Genomic DNA, 20975 nt, shown 5'->3' on the forward strand with positions numbered 1-20975 from the left:
AAAAAAATCCAGGATCCTAGCTTAGGATAATATTGTAGGTATAGTGACCACATTTTTCTGAACTAAAAGTTAAAACATGCAATGTGACTGGCATCCTTCTAGGTCAGGGGTCAGCAACCCAAGACCCTCGGTGGAACTAGCCCTGCCCTGTGTTTGTAAATGAGTCTCTACTGTAACACAGCTGCATTCCTTCCTGTTTGTGTTGACACCTCATTCATTTACATATTTTACATATGTGTGTCTAAGGCTGTTTGGGTTTTGGGTTCTTTTTTTCAGCTCAGCAGAGTTGAGTAGATGTAAGACAGACCTATGGTCCACAAAGCCTAAAATACTTACTATCTGGCCCTTTATACAAAGTTTGTCAATCCCTCTTCTAGGGCAATAGAGTAAAATATAGTCACAAATGTCTGGGAAACCTGGAAAGGCCACTGGGTTTGTACCGGGACAGCCCAGCAACACTGACAGCTCTGCTCCTGACCTCGAGATGGGCTCACCTCACCAGACAAGAGCTGCCCACCCCTGGAGGCCCCCAGCTGGAGCCCAAGGGAGGGGCTCTGGTGCCCACCTTCTCCTGGATCACCCCACACAGGGTGGTCTGAGTGCCGCTCATAGGGGTGTCAGGCCCAGGAGGTGCAGCGGGTGCCAGTTGCCGACTTCCTGTGCCCCTTCTCCCTCCTCCTGCCACTATGAAGGGCTCATAGCCACACACCTGCAGTCCCTTAACTCCCTTATAGTTTAGTGGGAAAGATACATACATGCCAAAGACAACTTACAAAATAGGGCAGGATCTGACCAGCACTGAAAGATTTAGATCAGCTGATAGGAAGGCTTAATTCCTGAGAGCTGAGAGTCCAGTTAGGGCCTGAGTAAGATGTCCTTGAATTATGTGGCCTGTTCATACATTTCAAAGTACTTCCACCTCTCTTATTGCTATTGGACATGGTAAGAACTTACACTGTAGTTTCCAGGTAGGGTAACAGGTGACAGGATGGGCCAGGAGCAGGCCTGGAGGGCCTGGCCTGCAGGGCAGAGCTGAGGCCCATGCCCAAAGCTGGCACAATGTAGACAGTGCTCTCAGGTCTGCATGGCTGACAGGTGGGGTTTCTGCGGAGGTGAAGGGCAGGGTTGCTTACCTGGGGATGGGAGTGGGGCTCGCTGGGATGCGGTGCAGGGGGGCGCTGTGCACGCAGGGATCCCCGCTCCGCCTGGCTCAGGAGCACAGGCATTGTTCTACAGACTGCTGGGAGCCACCTGAGTGTGGGTTAGCATGGTGAGCATGGATTTGGGGACAATTAACCTGGCAGCAGAGTGCAGAGTGTTAGTCCAGCCGTGAGGGGCTCGTGTATCAGAGGAGTTCCCCACATTGTCCCTCCCAAAAATACATTGTGAACACCTCCCAGCTGTTTTCTCCTAAGTGGCATGGACAATGGTAGGGAGCAGTAGAAATTTGTGCCCTGCTGGCTTCGAGGTGCTCCAAGCAGGCCGTCAGCATGCTGGCCGCCTCTCCTGATGACGTCTACACCACACGGGCCCCAGAAGAGGATGAGAGCACCCTGAGTCAAACGGGATACTGTCCCATCCAGTGCTGGGGACATAAACCAATCACAGGATCATCCACACTCATCACGTTCTTGGGGGCTCCCCAAGTCTGAACCTCATTCCAGGTGTCTGGTGGTCATAATAACAACTACATCTAAAGGTTTTGAGCACCTACTGTGTGCCATGCGTTTGGGACCCTAAGAGCTGTTTATGGCTTATCTAATGCACTCCTCTCAGATCCACTCAGATGTGGACACTGGGCACACAGGTAAGCCTCACTGACTTGCCATAGGTCAGCCAAGTCAGGATTTGAACCCAGGGCTCCTAACTGGCGAGCATCTTGACTGCTTCATCAGTATCACCCTCTGAACTAAATTTTTTAAAACGTTTTAATTAAAGAACCTTGGTGGGCTTTTAATCAGAAAATGAAGCTGCCATCCGTACCCCACGCTTGGCAGGCTGGTACTTAACAGGCCTGGTTGTGACCAGTTACCCTGCTCTCCAGGAGGAAGGGCCGCTCAGGACCCTGGGCCGGTACATTCACAGCACTGGTTCCTCCCTAGAAACTCCTGAGAGGCTGGGACTTCTCCTGCTGCTACTGTTATACCCCCCACCCACCCCCAGCCCAGGGCCCACCCTGGGGAACACACCAGGGTCTCCTAATACCATAACCTCCCCAGGGGCAGGGATGGCAGCCAGGATACCAGGACACTCCTTTGCGTGTTGTCTCCTCTGACCTTCTCGATGGTGGCCACAGTAGATTCCACTCCTGGCTCTGTTTCTTGTAAGTGATGTGACTTTGAAGAAGTTACCAAACCTCTCTATGCCTTAGTTCGTTCACCCGTACAGTGGGCATACACACAGTAGCTACCTTATAGAAATGACTGCAGTGGTACACACGGAACACTAAGCACAGAGCCTGGTATGTGAGAAACTCCCAATAAATAAAAGCAGCTACAGCCGTCACCATGTGCTGGTCTTGTGCTTCTCACAGAACAAAAGCATTGGGGAACTGCTGAGATTCCCTGGAGGGGAGTGTCACTGCCTCTGCTCAGCAAGTTCTCGTCTGCGTTAGTACAAGAGTATGTAATTTTCAACAATTCCAAGAAAAATCCCAATAGTCCAGAAGCAGCCATAGAGGGAACATGAAGTCCTCATCTTAGAAGACAACTGAGGCCCCCAAACAAACTCTTTCCTTACATGGCACGACTCCACCAGGTCATCCAAGGGCTGCAGATTCAGAACCTGGGACCCCCTGGGGGGGGCAGCCCAGAGCTCAGGGTGGATAAGCCGGCCTGGGTGGCTACCGCGGTTGGGCCTCCATACAGCAGCACTATACAACCTGTCTGCCTCTCCTCCCACCAGCGCGAATTGCCACACATAGCATGGCCTGCCTGCAAGGGCTCCTGTTAGGGCTGCAGGGGAAGCACAGGAAGGACAGGCTGATGGATGGTGGAGGGACCTGCACTGTCTCCAGGAGGCCAGCCTCAGGCCTGGGCCTTAGCTCTGCCCTGTGGACCAGGCCCTCCAGGCCTGCTCCTGGACCATCCTGTCACCAGTTTCCCCACCTGGAAACTACAGTGTTAAGTTCTTACCATGTTCAATAGCAGTAAGAGAGGTGGAAGTACTTTGAAATGTATGAACAGGTCATATATATTCAAGGACGTCCTTCTACTCAGGCCCCTTCTACTCAGGAATTAAGCCTTCCCATCAGCTGACCTAAATCTTTCAGTGCTGGTCAGATCCTGCCCTGTTTTGTAAGTTGTCTTTGGCACGTATGTGTTTTCTCCTCCACCAAACTAAAAACTCAAGGGGAGGCTCACGTCTCGACACCCCTGACTCTCCCTGCCCACTCTGACACACTGATCCTGTCCGCAGAATGACAAGTCCCACAGGACGGTGAACAAGGGCCCGGGAGCGGGGGGGTGGGGGTGCCTGGAGCTGTAGTTGAGGAGTTTCTTTTAAAGTGAAATCAGGTATTTTAAGGGTTATGTTAAAATGTGGCCAAAATATGGTGGGAGGCTGTGGGAGGCTCTGCAACAGCCACCCAGACATGTCCAAACCCTGATTCCTGGAATATGCCACCTGACGTGAGAAGGTAAATCAAAGACCTTGGGATTGGGGGATTATCCTTGTGGGTCCAATGTGATCACAGGGTCCTTATCAGAGAGGCAGGATCTGAGTCAGGTGTGAAGCAAGCAGCAGTTGGAAGGCCGCCAAGGCAAGGAAGGAGCCACAGCCGCAGGGTGCAGGCAGCACAGAGGCTGGAAAAGGCATGGCCGGATTCTCCCCTCATTCCCCCAAAAGGAACCAGCCCTGCTGACTCCTTGATTTTAGCCCAGTCAGACCCACTGCACACTTCTGACCTCCAGGACGGTAAAACAATAAATCTACGGTTTTTCAAGCCACCAAGATTTGTGGTGATTTGTTATAGCAGCAATAGAAAACTAATACAGTGGCTATTTTTAAAAAGGCAAACTACTGGGTTGGGAAGAGGGACTGTATTCTAGAATAATTTCCAAATCATTCCTCTAAAATAACTGTATTTGATCACCCTACCAACAGTACTGAATGCCAGGCAAGTGCCAGGCACTATGCTATGTGCTGGGGTATCCCCTCAGCAGCTCAAAATACATTCCTGTTCTTGATGACAGAGTCCTGCTGGCTTTCAGTATTAATTTGCCACATTATTCCATGAGTTTCTTTCCCAGGCTCAGTTCAGCACTATCCATTACCGACCATTGATTCCACGCCAGGCACTGCACAGGCTGTGGGGGCCACAATGTCCAAGCAAGAGCCCCCATCCTCAAAATGCATGCCATCAGTTTTTACACTCAATCTGTCAAAACACTCTCACTTTAGATTTACTACTGCAATGAAATGGCATTAATAACAAGAACAGCTACCACCTACTGTCCCCTTCTGTGTATGTCACTTTGTGTTACTCCTAATCCTCCCACAGCCTTGTAAGGCACTCCTGCCCTATCTGCAGAGGAGATAAAACTCAGCAAGGGGAAGAAATCGCCTCTAAATCCCAGCTGCCAGGAGATGGTCTGTCCACACCTGTCTGGCTCCAAGCTGGAGTTCTTTCCTCTGCTGCCTAGGAAGCTCAGGGAGACTCAGGTAAGAAGTCTACCCCCAGATCAGTACCATTTTTTAAAAATCAATAGTCACTCTCCAGGAGACACAGCAAAGTTCATGCTCCAAAAAGTATGTACCCTAAATTGCAGAGAATTATGAGTCATTGAAATCCTGGAGCTGGCTAGGCTCTCAAAGGACATCTGGCTAAACTGCTCCTTCCAGAAAGCTCCTCAGCACCAGCGATCTCAGCCACTAGGGGCAGGTTCTGGGCCAGTTCTATCTGAGATGAGGTGGTGCAAAGACCGTGAAGCCCCACACTGAAGGCTACCACTGGTGCACACTGGCGTCGTGCAGCTCGCTCATCTAGAACTCGGGACCAAAGAGACAACCGGGGTGTTGCGCACCAGGGAAACTTCTTGCTGTCCACAACCAGCTGACCCCACCATGCACAACCATACATCTGGCCCAGCACCCCAGCTGTAACAGGGGAAGGGTGGGGGTGGGAGAAATGGAGAAAGAGCAACTTTCAGAGAGCAGAGCCAGGCAGGTTATAGGCTTGCTTATGGGGCATAACACACTGGAGAGAGAGGTGGTGGGCCACACAGGACAAGGCACCTCTATTGTTTCCTCTCCTTTGCCCAAATCCTTGCTCATAAGAAGCAGGGAAGAAGAGGGAAAAAACAGCAGGCCTGGTCCACGAGCAGTGAGCTCCACAGGCTTGGGCAGGATACCCCGCAGACCTAACACCATTCTCAGCCCTTTGCTCACCAGGTGCTTGGGACCAAGAGCCACATATTTTTCTTACATCTCAGGAAGATGTGAGACTCTCGTGCTGGCGGTCAACAGTAACCACCTGCAGGTCACAGGGCACCTGTTCTTATCTACACCCTCCTCCAGCCAGGATCAATGCCACAGAGGAAACCCCAGGCTTGACCCCAGGCTCGGGACCTCAACCAAAAGCTGTGTGTACACGAAGGTCCCCAGGACTCTGGTGCCACTCCACAGGCAGCAGGCATACTGCCCCAGGCCCTCAGGTTCCTGGAACCCACCAGGCAGTGTGATGATGGCGGAAGGAGGGCAGACAGGGAGGCCCACACCAACCACACATGCCCTTGGCACAACCTTCTCCCCTTTGGGCTGCACCCCCTCATTTCCTATGTGTAAAATGAGGCAACTGACCCAGATGCGCTCTAGTCCCCAGAGACAAAGACACAACCATAAGAACTTCACATGTAGGATGGTGGGCACGGAGGCATGATGAGGCTCTGCAAAGGAGCTAACAGGGCGACAGATGATGCCCTCAGGGTTGCCCTGGAAGGCACTACATGAGCAGCCAGTGGGGAGCCCCAGGGCCTGCCCACCAGGGCCCGACCCTCCCAGGACACAGCCCTGGAAGACCCACCTCTCCACACCCACATGCACATACCCAGATCAGTACACATACACACTTGTGCACACACTCACACAGAGCACACTCGTGTGCTCACTTGTACACATTCACACACTCCTGGACTCACTCTTACACACTCACACATTCATATGCTTACACTTACACTCACATTTCTTACTCCCACACACATGCTCATCCTCACTCTTACACTTACATTTGTACAGATGCGCTCACACACACCTGCTCACTCTCATACTCCTACACTCTCGCACTCTTGCATGCACACTCTCAAACTCACACATGCACATGTGCATGTGTTCTTACACTCATACACTTTTACACACTCACACACTCTACAGCTGAGCTCTCTGTCCCCAAACAGGCAGTGAGCAGCAAGCACCCTCACACCCTGGCCCCATCTCAGACCACCAGTTTCTCCCGGCACTGACCAACCAGCCCCCAGGACCCTGCCCCACCTGATTTCCTTCCCTCCAATCTCTCTGTCCACCAAAACGTTCCCCTTAGGCCCACACCGTGCTCTCAGCTTTCGGACCAAATATAAAATGGCCCGTGAGTGTCACTTCTCCTTTGGCCTCATCCCTGCCAACATCTTCCAAGGAGAGCACTTCCCACCACTCTCCCTTCCCAACCGCCACCTGACCCCAGCCATCTGCCACTCACCGGGGCCACCTGGGCCACCAAGCCCACCCCAGCACCACCCTCCTCTGTGGTTCCCACTGCCCACACTCCCCCTAAACCCCCTCCTCGGCTCCTGTGGCTCACACTCAGCTCCCTCCACCAGCTCTTCTTCGTGACCTCCTGCCTAGGGGTAGCAGGGGCATGGAGTCCCCAGGCCTGGTCCTGACACCATCCCCTGGCATACTTACGCTATCCCCTGGGCTGTCCCAACCTCTCCACAGGCTGACTGCACATCCCTGCTCTCTGGCCAGGTGGGCCACCTCGACCCAGGAACCAATTCTAGAACAACACACGTCACCCCTTGAAGTCCCACAGGCACCAGTGAAGGGGAACTCGGGCTGATGGAACTGTCTTATACCTTGAGTGTGGCAATGGTTACATGACTATACACATTTGTCAAACACACACTAGGAAGGGTGAATTGAACACATGCAAATTATGCCTTGATAAAAAAGGATGGGGAAAAGGCCTACAGGCCCCTCAACCCCTCACTGACATCGCCATCTTCCCCCAGACCAGCTCCTCCTCTTCCTGGACCTTGTTTTCAGCAGTGACACAACCATCGACCCAAACACCTCCTCCCCAAACTAGAAATCTCAGCCCCCTGGCCAATCAGCCCCTTAATCTAGAAAGCCTACCTGCACAGATTTAGTCTCTTAAATCTATCCCTCATATACCACCTCCACCTGCCCACCACCTGAGCCTCAGGCCACCCTCACTGGGCTCCCTGCCATCCACCTGCCCTGCCACCTGAGGGCCTTCCCCTCCCCATGGCAACACCCACCTGCGGCCAGACCTTTGCCCCCCCTGCTCAGTTTTCCAGCTTCAAGAGCTTCCCTCTCCCATGAAAACCACACTCATCCTTCAGGCCCCAGCCTCTGGGCACAGAAAGCAGCTTCCCAGCCCTTTCCAGCACAGTCAACACGCTCCAGCCTGCTTCCCACCGCGGAGGGCTGGCTCCCCCTGTAGGTCCTGTGCAGTCAGCCAGCCCATGCTGCGTCCTCTCAGGGTCCTCCAGGCTGCAGCTGCATTTGAGTGGTGGGTGTTTGGGGAACCCTCTCTGGCCTGCACTGAACTGCCAGGTGACGGTCACCAGGAGCACTATGCCAAGCCCTCCTCACCCAGCTCACCGGTGAGGTAAATGTGGCACGAACACAAGGGGTGCAAGGCTGCTCAGCCTGACCAAAGTTTGAAAGGCCAGAGCTCCAAGGCTGCTCCAGAAATGGGGGTTTCCCCCACCAATCTGCTCTCCAGCGCAGCCCCCACTGCTCCCCCACCCTCCAGCTGACAGCACACAACCCCACCCTCAGCACTCACCCACCCCATGCCTCTCTGCTCAGGAAGCCCACCTGGACCCACACTACTCAACAGTGGTCTTTGGCCTGGTAATGTCCTCAACGAGACTTACAACAGGAGTAAGCACTTACAAATATTTAAGTGCTCAGACACATCTGAGCACTGCTGTGAAGTTTCTACTGTGTTTTGCAAAAGCACTGGCCTTCAACAAATGGGGCGGGGGGAGCTGGTCCTTCACCACAGAGGGTTTGGGAACCACTGTCCCCTCACCACCCCCCAACACCAACTCCCAACTTTTCCTGCTGAAATTCTGCTCTTCCTGAGGCCCAGCTAACATGCTTCTTCTCCAAGAAGCCTTCTCGGTTCCTATCAGCTAGAAGTGGTCTGACCCTGAGACCCCAGTCCAGACCACACAGGGCATTTAGACAGGCATCTGCACACCCCTTGCTACAATCCCCTGAAGTCAGGGACCCAGGTCTTGTTTACTGTCATATTCCCAATGCCATGCTCAAGGCGCATAATCAATACTGGCTCGACAAGGAGTAAATAACATTCCAGAGTGGGCTTTTCTTCAGGGGCACCAACCCATAGGGAACACAGGGATTTTCCAGGGTTTGGACTAAATGTACCTACCCCCTCTCCACAAGCCCAGATGAAAATGGAAAGATTTTTTAAAATAAAAGCAAGTCAAGGGTTCTCAAAACAAGAGCTAAGTGGCTACTCAACTATAACAGATTCTACATCACCCTAAAATGGCAATATGAGTGAAAAGCCCTCAGCTTTCTCATGAATCTTCTCTACATGCACACACTAACCTAAGTCACACCCAGGTATGAACAATGAAAAGAGATTTTTCAGGGTCATTTCCAACTTTAAATATTCTGTGGGCCCCTGACCTCAAAGTAAAAGGTCAGGGCTCAGGAGCCTGTAACCCCACCAACAAAGGATATGCCTGTGGACAGACTGTGGACACACACATAGGCTCCCAAAATGCAGGAGAAGCCCCCTCTCAGATCCCACCCAGCTGCATCTCACGTGGGGTCCAAGCCCTGCCTCTGGGTCAGCAGACTCCACAAAGGGCACAACTCCTGAAGGAGAAGGGCCCTTGCATCTCAGCCCACCAGCCCTCCTTTCCACTGGCTCTCCCAAGCTCCTAACTGTTATTTAGCAGGAATGCTGGAACTATTTCCAGATGCCACTGTCAGATCAAGACAACTCACCATCTAAATACTCCTGTCTAATTTTGCACACAGCTCTTCTTTCAACTGACAAAGATAACAACTCAGTGTGCGTGGCTCCTGATGGAAAATTATCCTGCCAAGTTTGGAGCTTCCCAAGAATAGACTTCTCTACACTTCTTTTTTAAAAAGGAGAAGTGAGTGACCTCCCTGTCCAGATACTCTTCTACAAGCAACACAGGACACCCAAAAGAACCCCTGAGGAATGTTAAGGAAAAATTCTAATACAGCCCCACAGGATCAATTAACAAGAAAGGGAAATGCATGGCAGGAGCCTGGATATTTGTCCCCATCCTGTGCAGTGATCAGTGGTTTTCAGCAATTCTACAGCCCCATCAGTTTGGTACTTCAGAGATTTGGGGCATCAATTCTAGGTTACACTGAAAAAAAAAAAATCTAGACTTTCTCTGTATGGAAAGAAATGGCCCACTGTCTCTGACACTGATGCTTGGATCAACTACAGAACTCTACAAATTACCCATGTGGTCCTGCTGCATCATTATACTCCTGGGTACATGTAAACATACCATAGGTGTGTTTGAAATGCAGCCAGACACTGTCTGTAGACATGCGCCACCCCTTCCCTGTCACAAGAGATGTCTGAGCAAAAAGTGAGGATGAGTAAAGCACCATTGTGGAAGTGCCACTGGTGGGTGAATAACCGAGGTGGCCTTTCTGCAGGCGTGCAGAGAGCTTAAACTTCTTTGCTATTCAGCAGACTCACAGACTCCAAGAAGGCACTAGCGGTTACAAAAGGGGAGGGGTGAGGAAGGGCGGGTGGGGAGGGAGGGAGAAGGGGATTAAAGGGCATTTTGATAACACATAATGTAGGGGGGTCACGGGGAAGGCCGCATAGCACAAAGACAAGTAGTGACTCTATAGCATCCTACTACGCTGATGGACAGTGACTGCAATGGGGTGTGGTGGGGACTTGAAAATATGGGTGAATATAGTAACCACAATGTTGCCCATGTGAGACCTTCGTAAGATTGTATATCAATGATACCTTAATAAAAAAAAAAAGCAAAAAAAAACCTTGTTTGCTATTTAAAAACTGCCCCATGGTTTCTCACATGCCTATTACCCACCCCACCCCGCCCCAGTCTTGAAAAGTCCCCAAAGACAGACACCACTAGTCTTCCATTTCTGCACTCGGGACCCCAAAGCACTGCCATGCACACTAATGCCCATGACTTGCTACCTTCCCTCTCTCCCATCCCCTGGGGGTAGAGGTGGGGTCTCCTTTAAAGCCCAATCTACAAGGCTTCCATCATTGATTTAGGGCAGGGGGCACATACCCTCTGCCTAAGCTTCTTAACTGCTCATGGCAGGTCCCAGGAGGCCTCTGGCAGCATGGGAGACTCTTTTTAGAGTCTTACCTCAGTGGTTCTCTTTTGCCCTCTAGGAGACATCTAGCACTGCAAGCATGTAATAGATAGAGGCCAGGGATGGTGCTATGAATCCTACAAAGCACAGGCCAGCCCTAGCACCACAAAGAATGATGAAGTCCAATGTCAAGTCTGAAGGTTGAGAACTCTCTCTGAGGTGATACAGGGAAGTTCTCAGACCACCTGTCTCACTTTTCTTTTAGTTCCAATGTTAGGCAGAAAATTATTACAACCCTGTACTGTGTGCACTATTTGGAAGGCTGAACAAAATGCCCCAAACCAGCGCCTTAAAGATGCTGCTCCTGTGAACCACCTAGTGCCCCTTGCCCCAGCTTTGTCTCTTCTCAGAAGTGCCCACCTGCCAGGATTATCCACCCATCCACAGCCTGAGAAATGGGAGGTTGGCATCATCGTGTGTGCTCAAATCCTTTGGCAACAGGTCAGGCCTGGCAGATCCAGCTCTTTAGTCTTCTGTCACTCACAACCAAGGCCCAAGTGAGGATGGACAACTTTTCCAATGGGCTCTAGGCCCAATCCTAGAGGAGGCTGATATCTCTCACCCAGACGGAGAGCCCCAGCACACAGACCTGCCCCTGCAGCATTCCCGGTCCCCAAAGCACTTGGTTAAACTGGCCTGGGTTTGGCAGGGCAGGTGGAGGCTAGGGAAATGCAGTTTAGGCATTTAAGCCCAAACCACTCACAAGACTCCCAGTGTTTGGGAAAGTAGGAGGAAGGGCCAAAGCAAAGAAAAAGGTTCAAAACCATCAAGAATGCCCTCTTTCACAAGTTCACCCAAATCCTGTGAAACCCAACAGTTGACTCGGTGCAAGTGACAGGTTCTGATACAAACCTGCAGCCAGAGGCAGAGAGAGCCCCTGAGACACCGTGCCATGGGGTCTAGGATTTAAAAGAACATTATCGTAAGCAAGTGAGGCAGGAAAGCTGTACTAGCGGCCCAGGGGCTCGTTCACCGCGCTGCCGGCTCCTCCGGGACCCGGCTCCGGCACGCGGCCCTCGCCCCCTCACCGAACAGGCAGGGCGAGCTGCGGTGGGCACGCGGTAGGAGCCAGGTACAAGGCTCCCGTCCCGCACCCTGAGGCCGCGCACCACGCCGCAGCCCCGCGGCCCGTGAAGCTCGCAAGGGGAAGCCGAGCTGTCGCTTGAGGCTGCACGGCGGGCCAGGGCGCGTGAAGAGCCGTGCTCAGGCCGCAGGTAGGCGGCGGTCCGGGCCTTACCCGAGCAGGAAGCCGGCTCTGCGAACCCCCTCCGCGCCGCGTCCGCGCGCCCTCAGCAGCGCTGGCCCCAGCACGCGCTCGGGATCTGTTTACCAGCCGCCCGCACCCGGACCCCGCGCCGCCCCGCCCTGCCCTGCTGGCCGCTCCCATTGGCTGCGCCTCCGCCGCTGGCCGCACGCCGCGCGGCGCGGGGCAGCATGCTCGGCCCATGCGTTCCGCCCGCAGCCAATCGGGGCCGAGGGCGGAGCTAGCTGAGCCAATGGGAGGCCTCCCCAGCTCCGGCCCCTCCCATTCCCCCGCTCCCTGCTGCCCTTTCCCCTAGTTGGGCAAGTGGGATTCAAGGCCCCGCTCTGCGGCGGCCGGCGGGGCCTGAGTGTGACATATGAGCGGACTCTTCCAGGGAGAGCTCTGTGCCTTCCCTACCGGTGCTCAGCGGTCCTCCGAGCGGTCTCGGGGCAAGCAGCGGGAGAGGCGGGCGTGCTGCGGCGAACGCGGCTGGAGGCCGGCGAGGCCCACCCCGCGCCCCGCTTCCTGTGCTTGGGCCCTGCTCCCGGGCCCCGCAGAAGGGCGCCGGGCTGTGGAGCCCGCCTCGGCACCCCGGCCCTGCCCGCACGCCCTTTATCTCGGTGAACCGGGGACTTTGTGTGGGCGCCCCCAAACGGGCTGATCCTGAGGCGCCGCGCAGGGAAGCTCCGCCGCCTCCCTGCCGGGCCAGACCCCGATCCAAGCCGCGCCTGCCCGTCCGCGATCCCAGGCTCTGGTCTGCAAGCGCTATCCGCCTTTGTTAGTGGATCCGGTGGGAAAAAGAAAATTAAGAACAATTTAGTGAATTTTCGTAAAACCTAATATTCAAGCCAAAGAACTGTCCTTTATTCTAAGTCTGTATTGTGGAATTCAGGTTAACACTTTAGAAGCTTACTTATTTTAATTTTTCACTTTGAGAAATTAAAACCGTTCTGTGTTGATGCCTGACGAGTGTGTAATACACCAGAGGTGACATGAAGGCCGGGCTCGTGCCCAACGACCGGAGGGCGGGCTCCTGGCACCATGTGCCCTGTACGCAGCCGCCTTGCTTTCTGGGCAGGCGGGTGGGGCGGGGGTTTGTTCTGTGGGAAGGGCTGCCCTGTGTGGCTTCTCTGGCCAGGAGGCCTCTGCAGGACAGCCACATACTCTTCACTGGCCAAATTCGGATGGCCCCACCGTCTTCTACACCTCAGATACAAAATCTATTTGAGGGAGAATCAAGGAAAGTAACTGCCCCAAACAGTACTGGCTAACTGGGAGACAGGCCTTCAGTAGGCAGCTGGCTCCCTTTTACCACATGGAGAAAGATGGAGCCTCTGGGCTAAGCCTTCAAAGGTTGTCCGTTGCCCCCTCCTGCACAGCAGTTTCCTCATACTGACTGCGTTCCTGGGAAGGATCAAGTCGCCCCCAAATGTGCCACCTTTCATATGGACTGTTTTGAGCCAAAGGCAACCGGGCCTCTGCAGATTCAAGAGAAACTCTTGCCCTTCCCTTAACTATCAAGAAGAAGCAGAATTGGGGGTCTTTTCCAAAGTAAGAGTTATTACCACTGATAAATTTTATCCGAGTGACCCATCTGTACTGCAGGGCAAATATCTTATTACCAAATGTCTGCTCTTATTGTCCCCTTTTATTAGATAGAATCCTTTCCTGATCATCCTACCAAAGTATAACTCATCGTGTTCTTCTAAATTGTCTTAAGGGAACTCACTATTCCCTCATCTTGCTTTATTTTTCATCCTAGTATTTTTTTATCATCTAACATGTCTACTTGTTTGTTTATCATCTGTCTCCTCCAATTGGAATATAAATTCCATGAGAGCTGAATCTTCGTTTCTTGGATTACTGCTATGTCCCCAGCACCTAGTCAGTGCAAATAGTCTGAGGCAAATAGTGTTTTATGAATACTATGGTTAAGAACATGGGCCCAGGACCCAGACTGCCTGGGTTAGAATTACAGCTCTGCTACTTATTAACTGTGTGACCCTGGGCTAGTTACTTAACCTATCTGTGCCTCAGTTTTCTCCTCTATAAAATGAGGATATAGTACCTATATCTAAGATTGTTGAGGATTCAATGAATTAATATATGTAAAGTACTTAAGATGATGCCTGTCACATAGTCACATTATATAATTTTTGTTATTTTTGCTTATTAAATGAGTGATAAACCCAACATTGTATATGTATCATGAATTTTTTCATTTATCATTGTATATGTAACAATTTTTTCCTAAATTGTTAGTACACATACACCTGAAAATGACTTCTACATTTTGAAATGAAAAAAGGACCACAACTTCTGCAATTTCATCTGACTTATTAGCTGTGGTATTTTAAGTGCTTTTAGAACATCTTGGTGCTACTAATCCATAGATACTAGGTAACTAGGACTCTCACATTTTGCCCACCAAAAATCAATTATTTTACTTTAATAATTGCATCTTTTATTTCTAAATGATGTCAAAGTATGATCTGTATTCATAATATCTGTAAAGTCAACTTAAATACTGGTTGAAATATTTCCTCTTTAACACTAAATCACAACTTTTAGACCTGGAGACAAAATCCTGAGGCACATTTGTAGAATTAAAATATTCACATTCCACATTATGTAGTAGTGCTCAATGTCAGTATTCTTTTTGATTTTGTTAAAAATAAATGCATGGAATATGTGAAACAAATACTAACAGAACTAAAGGGGGATATAGACTGCAATGCATTCATTCTAGGAGACTTCAACACACCACTCACCCCAAAGGATAGATCCACTGGGCAGAAAATAAGTAAGGACACGGAAGCACTGAACAACACAGTAGAGCAGATGGACGTAATAGACATCTATAGAACTCTATATCCAAAAGCAACAGGATATACATTCTTCTCAAGTGCACATGGAACATTCTCCAGAATAGACCACATACTAGGACACAAAAAGAGCCTCAGAAAATTCCAAAAGATTGAAATCCTACCAACCAACTTTTCAGACCACAAAGGCATAAAACTAGAAATAAACTGTACAAAGAAAGCAAAGAGGCTCACAAACACATGGAGGCTAACAACACGCTCCTAAATAATCAATGGATCAATGACCAAATCAAAATGGAGATCCAGCAATATATGGAAACAAATGACAACAACAACACTAAGCCCCAACTTCTGTGGGACACAGCAAAAGCAGTCTTAAGAGGAAAGTATATAGCAATCCATGCATATTTAAAAAAGGAAGAGCAATCCCAAATGAATGGTCTAATGTCACAATTATCGAAATTGGAAAAAGAAGAACAGATGAGGCCTAAGTTCAGCAGAAGGAGGGACATAATAAAGATCAGAGAAGAAATAAATAAAATTGAGAAGAATAAAACAATAGCAAAAATCAATGAAACCAAGAGCTGGTTCTTCGAGAAAATAAACAAAATAGATAAACCTCTAGCCAGACTTATTAAGAAGAAAAGAGAGTCAACACAAATCAACAGTATCAGAAACGAGAAAGTAAAAATCACGACGGACCCCACAGAAATACAAAGAATTATTAGAGAATACTATGAAAACCTATATGCTAACAAGCTGGGAAACCTAGGAGAAATGGACAACTTCCTAGAAAAATACAACCTTCCAAGATTGACCCAGGAAGAAACAGAAAATCTAAACAGACCAATTACCAGCAACGAAATTGAAGCAGTAATCAAAAAACTACCAAAGAACAAAACCCCCGGGCCAGATGGATTTACCTCGGAATTTTATCAGACATACAGGGAAGACATAATACCCATTCTCCTTAAAGTTTTCCAAAAAATAGAGGAGGAGGGGATACTCTCAAACTCATTCTATGAAGCTAACATCACCCTAATACCAAAACCACGCAAAGACCCCACCAAAAAAGAAAACTACAGACCAATATCCCTGATGAACGTAGATGCAAAAATACTCAACAAAATATTAGCAAACCGAATTCAAAAATACATCAAAAGGATCATACACCATGACCAAGTGGGATTCATCCCAGGGATGCAAGGATGGTACAACATTCGAAAGTCCATCAACATCATCCACCACATCAACAAAAAGAAAGACAAAAACCACATGATCACTCCATAGATGCTGAAAAAGCATTTGACAAAGTTCAACATCCATTCATGATAAAAACTCTCAGCAAAATGGGAATAGAGGGCAAGTACCTCAACATAATAAAGGCCATCTATGATAAACCCACAGCCAACATTATATTGAACAGCGAGAAGCTGAAAGCATTTCCTCTGAGATCGGGAACTAGACAGGGATGCCCACTCTCTCCACTGTTATTTAACATAGTACTGGAGGTCCTAGCCACGGCAATCAGACAAAACCAAGAAATACAAGGAATCCAGATTGGTAAAGAAGAAGTCAAACTGTCACTCTTTGCAGATGACATGATACTGTACATAAAAAACCCTAAAGACTCCACCCCAAAACTACTAGAACTGATATCGGAATACAGCAAAGTTGCAGGTTACAAAATCAACACACAGAAATCTGTGGCTTTCCTATATACTAACAATGAACCAACAGAAAGAGAAATCAGGAAAACAACTCCATTCACAATTGCATCAAAAAAAAATAAAATACCTAGGAATAAACCTAACCAAAGAAGTGAAAGACTTATACTCTGAAAACTACAAGTCACTCTTAAGAGAAATTAAAGGGGACACTAACAGATGGAAACTCATACCATGCTCTTGGCTAGGAAGAATTAATATCGTCAAAATGGCCATCCTGCCCAAAGCAATATACAGATTTGATGCAATCCCTATGAAACTACCAGCAACATTCTTCAATGAACAGGAACAAATAATTCAAAAATTCATATGGAAACACCAAAGACCCCGAATAGCCAAAGCAATCCTGAGAAAGAAGAATAAAGTAGGGGGGATCTCACTCCCCAACTTCAAGCTCTACTATAAAGCCATAGCAATCAAGACAATTTGGTACTGGCACAAGAACAGAGCCACAGACCAATGGAACAGACTAGAGAATCCAGACATTAACCCAGACATATATGGTCAATTAATATTTGATAAAGAAGCCATGGACATACAATGGGGAAATGGCAGTCTCTTCAACAGATGGTGCTGGCAAAACTGGACAGCTACATGTAGGAGAATGAAACTGGACCATTGTCTAACCCCATATACAAAAGTAAACTCAAAATGGATCAAAGACCTGAATGTAAGTCATGAAACCATTAAACTCTTGGAAGAAAACATAGGCAAAAACCTCTTAGACATAAACATGAGTGACCTCTTCTTGAACATATCTCCCCGGGCAAGGAAAACAACAGCAAAAATGAGTAAGTGGGACTATATTAAGCTGAAAACCTTCTGTACAGCAAAAGACACCATCAATAGAACAAAAAGGATCCCTACAGTATGGGAGAATATATTTGAAAATGACACATCCGATAAAGGCTTGACGTCCAGAATATATAAAGAGCTCACACGCCTCAACAAACAAAAAACAAATAACCCAATTAAAAAATGGGCAGAGGAACTGAACAGACAGTTCTCCAAAAAAGAAATACAGATGGCCAACAGACACATGAAAAGATGCTCCACTTCACTAATTATCAGAGAAATGCAAATTAAAACTACAATGAGGTATCACCTCACACCAGTAAGGATGGCTGCCATCCAAAAGACAAACAACAAGAAATGTTGGCGAGGCTGTGGAGAAAGGGGAACCCTCCTACACTGCTGGTGGGAATGTAAGTTAGTTCAACCATTGTGGAAAGCAGTATGGAGGTACATCAAAATGCTCAAAACAGACTTACCATTTGACCCAGGAATTGCACTCCTAGGAATTTACCCTAAGAATGCAGCAATCAAGTATGAGAAAGATCAGTGCACCCCTATGTTTATTGCAGCACTATTTACAATAGCCAAGAATTGGAAGCAACCTAAATGTCCATCGATAGATGAATGGATAAAGAAGATGTGGTACATATACACAATGGAATACTACTCAGCCATAAGAAAAGGGCAAATCCAACCATTTGCAGCAACATGGATGGAGCTGGAGGGTATTATGCTCAGTGAAACAAGCCAAGCGGAGAAAGAGAAATACCAAATGATTTCACTTATCTGTGGAATATAAGAACAAAGGAAAAACTGAAGGAACAAAACAGCAGCAGAATCACAGAACTCAAGAATGGACTAAAAGGTACCAAAGGGAAAGGGACTGGGGAGGATGGGTGGGTAGGGAGGCATAAGGGGTGGGGGAGAAGTAGGGGGGTATTAAGATTAGCATGCATGGGGGGGTAGGAGAAAAGGGAGGACTGTACAACACAGAGAAGGCAAGTAGTGATTCTACAACATTTTGCTATGCTGATGGACAGTGACTGTAAAGGGGTTTATAGGGGAGACCAGGTATAGGGGAGAGACTAGTAAACATAATATTCGTCATGTAAGTGTAGATTAGTGATACCAAAAACAAAACAAAACAAAACAAAAAAAGGGCAGTTCCTGTGTGGTAACCTCCAGTGAGTCCTACACAAGGGTATAAAGGGCATATAAAAGTGTAGGCAAAGGGTCTGTTTGCGTTTATACAGAAGATCAAAGCCTAATTGGGCTACCCCGAAAATGAACTAAGATACGATATGAAAGAGAACTTCCAACATCAGCACTCTCTGGAAGACTCATGCCAGAAGATGATCATCAAAAAACCCCAACAAAGATCCACGCACTGCTACAGCTGTAGATGCACTCATCCCACCAGCTCCTGAACTTGCCATGGGAATGAAGGAGATATCTAAGCTGGCCTGTGCATACAGTAAAACAACAAATTTGACTGGATCTATACTGTTGGAACTCAACCAAGAATTAGGAGAAGTGCAAATTGTAGCACTCCAAAATCTCACAACTACAGACTATTTACTGTTAATAGAACATAAGGGTTGTGAACATTCCCCAGGAATGGGTTGTTTTAATTTGATTTCTCTCAGACTGTTCAAGTTCAGTTGGACAATATCCACCATATCATAGATAAGTTTTCACAAATGCCTAAGGTGCCTAACTGGTTTTCTTGGTTTCACTGGAGATGGCTGGTAATTACAGATATTCTTTGGTTATGTAACTATACTCCTATTATGTTAATGTGTGTGCGCAATTTAAGTAGTAGCTTAAAACCTATACATGCTGAAGTTACTCTACAAGAAGATATGTCAAAGAAATAATCAATCTTCCCATGTTTTCTTCCGCCTGCTACTTCTATAGCTTTTCTTCTTCCTTCCTAATTACAACCCTTAAATAGAATTCGTGCCTCATATCAAATTTACCGAGTATCATAATTCTTCCAAGTGGTAAAGACACCTCAAGACAAATGCTGGGCATAGAAGCTACAGGGCATAAATATGCAAAGAAATAAAAAGCTAACCATTTCAAACAATAAGGCTTCTCTCTCACTTAACAACTTTACATTTCCCTGTATGGCCCCGGAAGATGACTGGTTAGCCAGAGATGGGTAAGATTCCTCAAGGGAGGAACAACCTAAGACAGGCACAGTCACAGGGGTGTCATCAGGTGAGAAATTGGGGATCAACAGAGGTGAGGCTTAGAACCTCACCCCCCCGTTCTGAGAGAAATCTTCTGCATACGTGGATGTTTTATTGCCCTTGTCTAGCTTGGATTAACACATAGTCTACAGGCACACACCTGATCATCTACATTTGCTCTCTTACAACACTAAACTATGTTTTCTACCTTTATCTTGTATCTACCTACCACTTCAGCATTTTATTAAAAATAATAATAATAAAGAGAGAAATGTGGTATCCACATATAAATCAAGTATAAAAACCAAATGAGTATTCATATTTGAACTGACTGTTTATAGTTCATAATGCATGAGCAAAACCGAAAGTTTCTGTGATGGCTGCCCTTGTACTGTTCCCTATGTAACTTATTCATTATGTAAGAATTTGTTCTCCATGTAAGAACTTGTTTGTTATGCCTCAGAAGATTGGAGACTGATGAAAATTAGGCTTGGGGTGGATTAATGATTGTGCATTGAGCATTGACTCCCCTATACAGAATTTTATTGTCATTAACAACCATTTGATCAATAAATATGAGAGATGCCCTCACAAAAAAAAAAAAAGGACAGACTTCCAATGGTAAAATAAATAAGTAACCGGGATGTAATATATAGCATAAGGAATACAGTCAAGATATTGTAACAGCTTGGTAGGTTGATAACTGGAACCTAGAATTATGTATATAAATGTTTTATCACTGTGTTGTACACTTGAAACTAATGTAATACTGTGCATCAACTACCCTTCAATAAAAAATAATTATCTAAAAAAATAAATAAATAAATGCATGGAGAGCAGCCAAGATGGTGATGTGAGTAGTTCAGCAGAAATTTACCCCAAAAAACATAATACATTTTGGAAAATACAAGAAATGCAACTATTCCTAAAAGAGAGACCAGTGGATACAGTACAACAGCCAGGCTACATCTACATCTGCAAGAACTCAGCATCACATGAAGGGGGTAAGATACAAGCTGCAGCCCGGCAGGACCCAAGTGCCCCCCCCAACCCCAGCTCCCTGGTGGGAAGAAAGGAGTCAGAGTGGGGAGGGAGTGAAAGCCCAGGACTGCTAAACCACCAGCTCAAGTAATCTGCACTGGGAGCGCAGACACATGGTGCACAGTGTGCTGGATATTAGAGAAACGGAAGGACAAAATCTGTGAGTGGGTCCCCGCAAGTGGCTCTGCTGGGACAAAAGAAAAGTGAGAGCTTAAAGGGACAGGGACCTCACAGCTGGACGGAATCGTCCCGGCACACTCAGACCAGCAGATGGGAATCCCAGGGAACTCCAGGTGACCTAACCCCCTAGGTGGCAGGGCACTTCTGAAGGCCCCCACTGCAATAAGCAGCCAGCCAGTCATTCCCACGGCCAGTGCAGACCCCAACACACTGGCCCGTAGCGTGCAAGCCAGGCAGCGGCAGCGGGAGCTGCCGAGCAAGAGGCCCATGTGAGCCAGTGGCAGCAGCAGTGGCCAAGCAAGTGGCCCGGGAGTCACCGCACCCCCAGCAGTGGCCTAGA

At 48.2% G+C, this 20975-nt stretch overlaps 1 protein-coding gene across 2 annotated transcripts in view; it reads right to left on the reverse strand.

The window, feature by feature from the left end:
* Positions 1 to 12022, reverse strand: part of COQ8A (coenzyme Q8A) — a 38810-nt gene extending 26788 nt beyond the window's left edge. The window contains exons 1-2 of one of the 2 annotated variants that reach the window (XM_036918415.2): positions 11867 to 11974; positions 11482 to 11528 (exon numbers count right to left, since the gene is read on the reverse strand). The gene's annotated coding sequence lies outside the window, so the exon portion shown is untranslated. Of the gene's footprint in view, positions 1 to 11481; positions 11529 to 11866 lie in introns of both variants that reach the window. The other variant, XM_036918414.2, reaches the window with a different exon arrangement.
* Between the last annotated feature and the right edge of the window lie 8953 nt (positions 12023 to 20975).

The sequence above is a fragment of the Manis pentadactyla genome, chromosome 9, assembly GCF_030020395.1.
Source record: "Manis pentadactyla isolate mManPen7 chromosome 9, mManPen7.hap1, whole genome shotgun sequence".
NCBI classification, from domain to species: Eukaryota; Metazoa; Chordata; class Mammalia; order Pholidota; family Manidae; genus Manis; species Manis pentadactyla.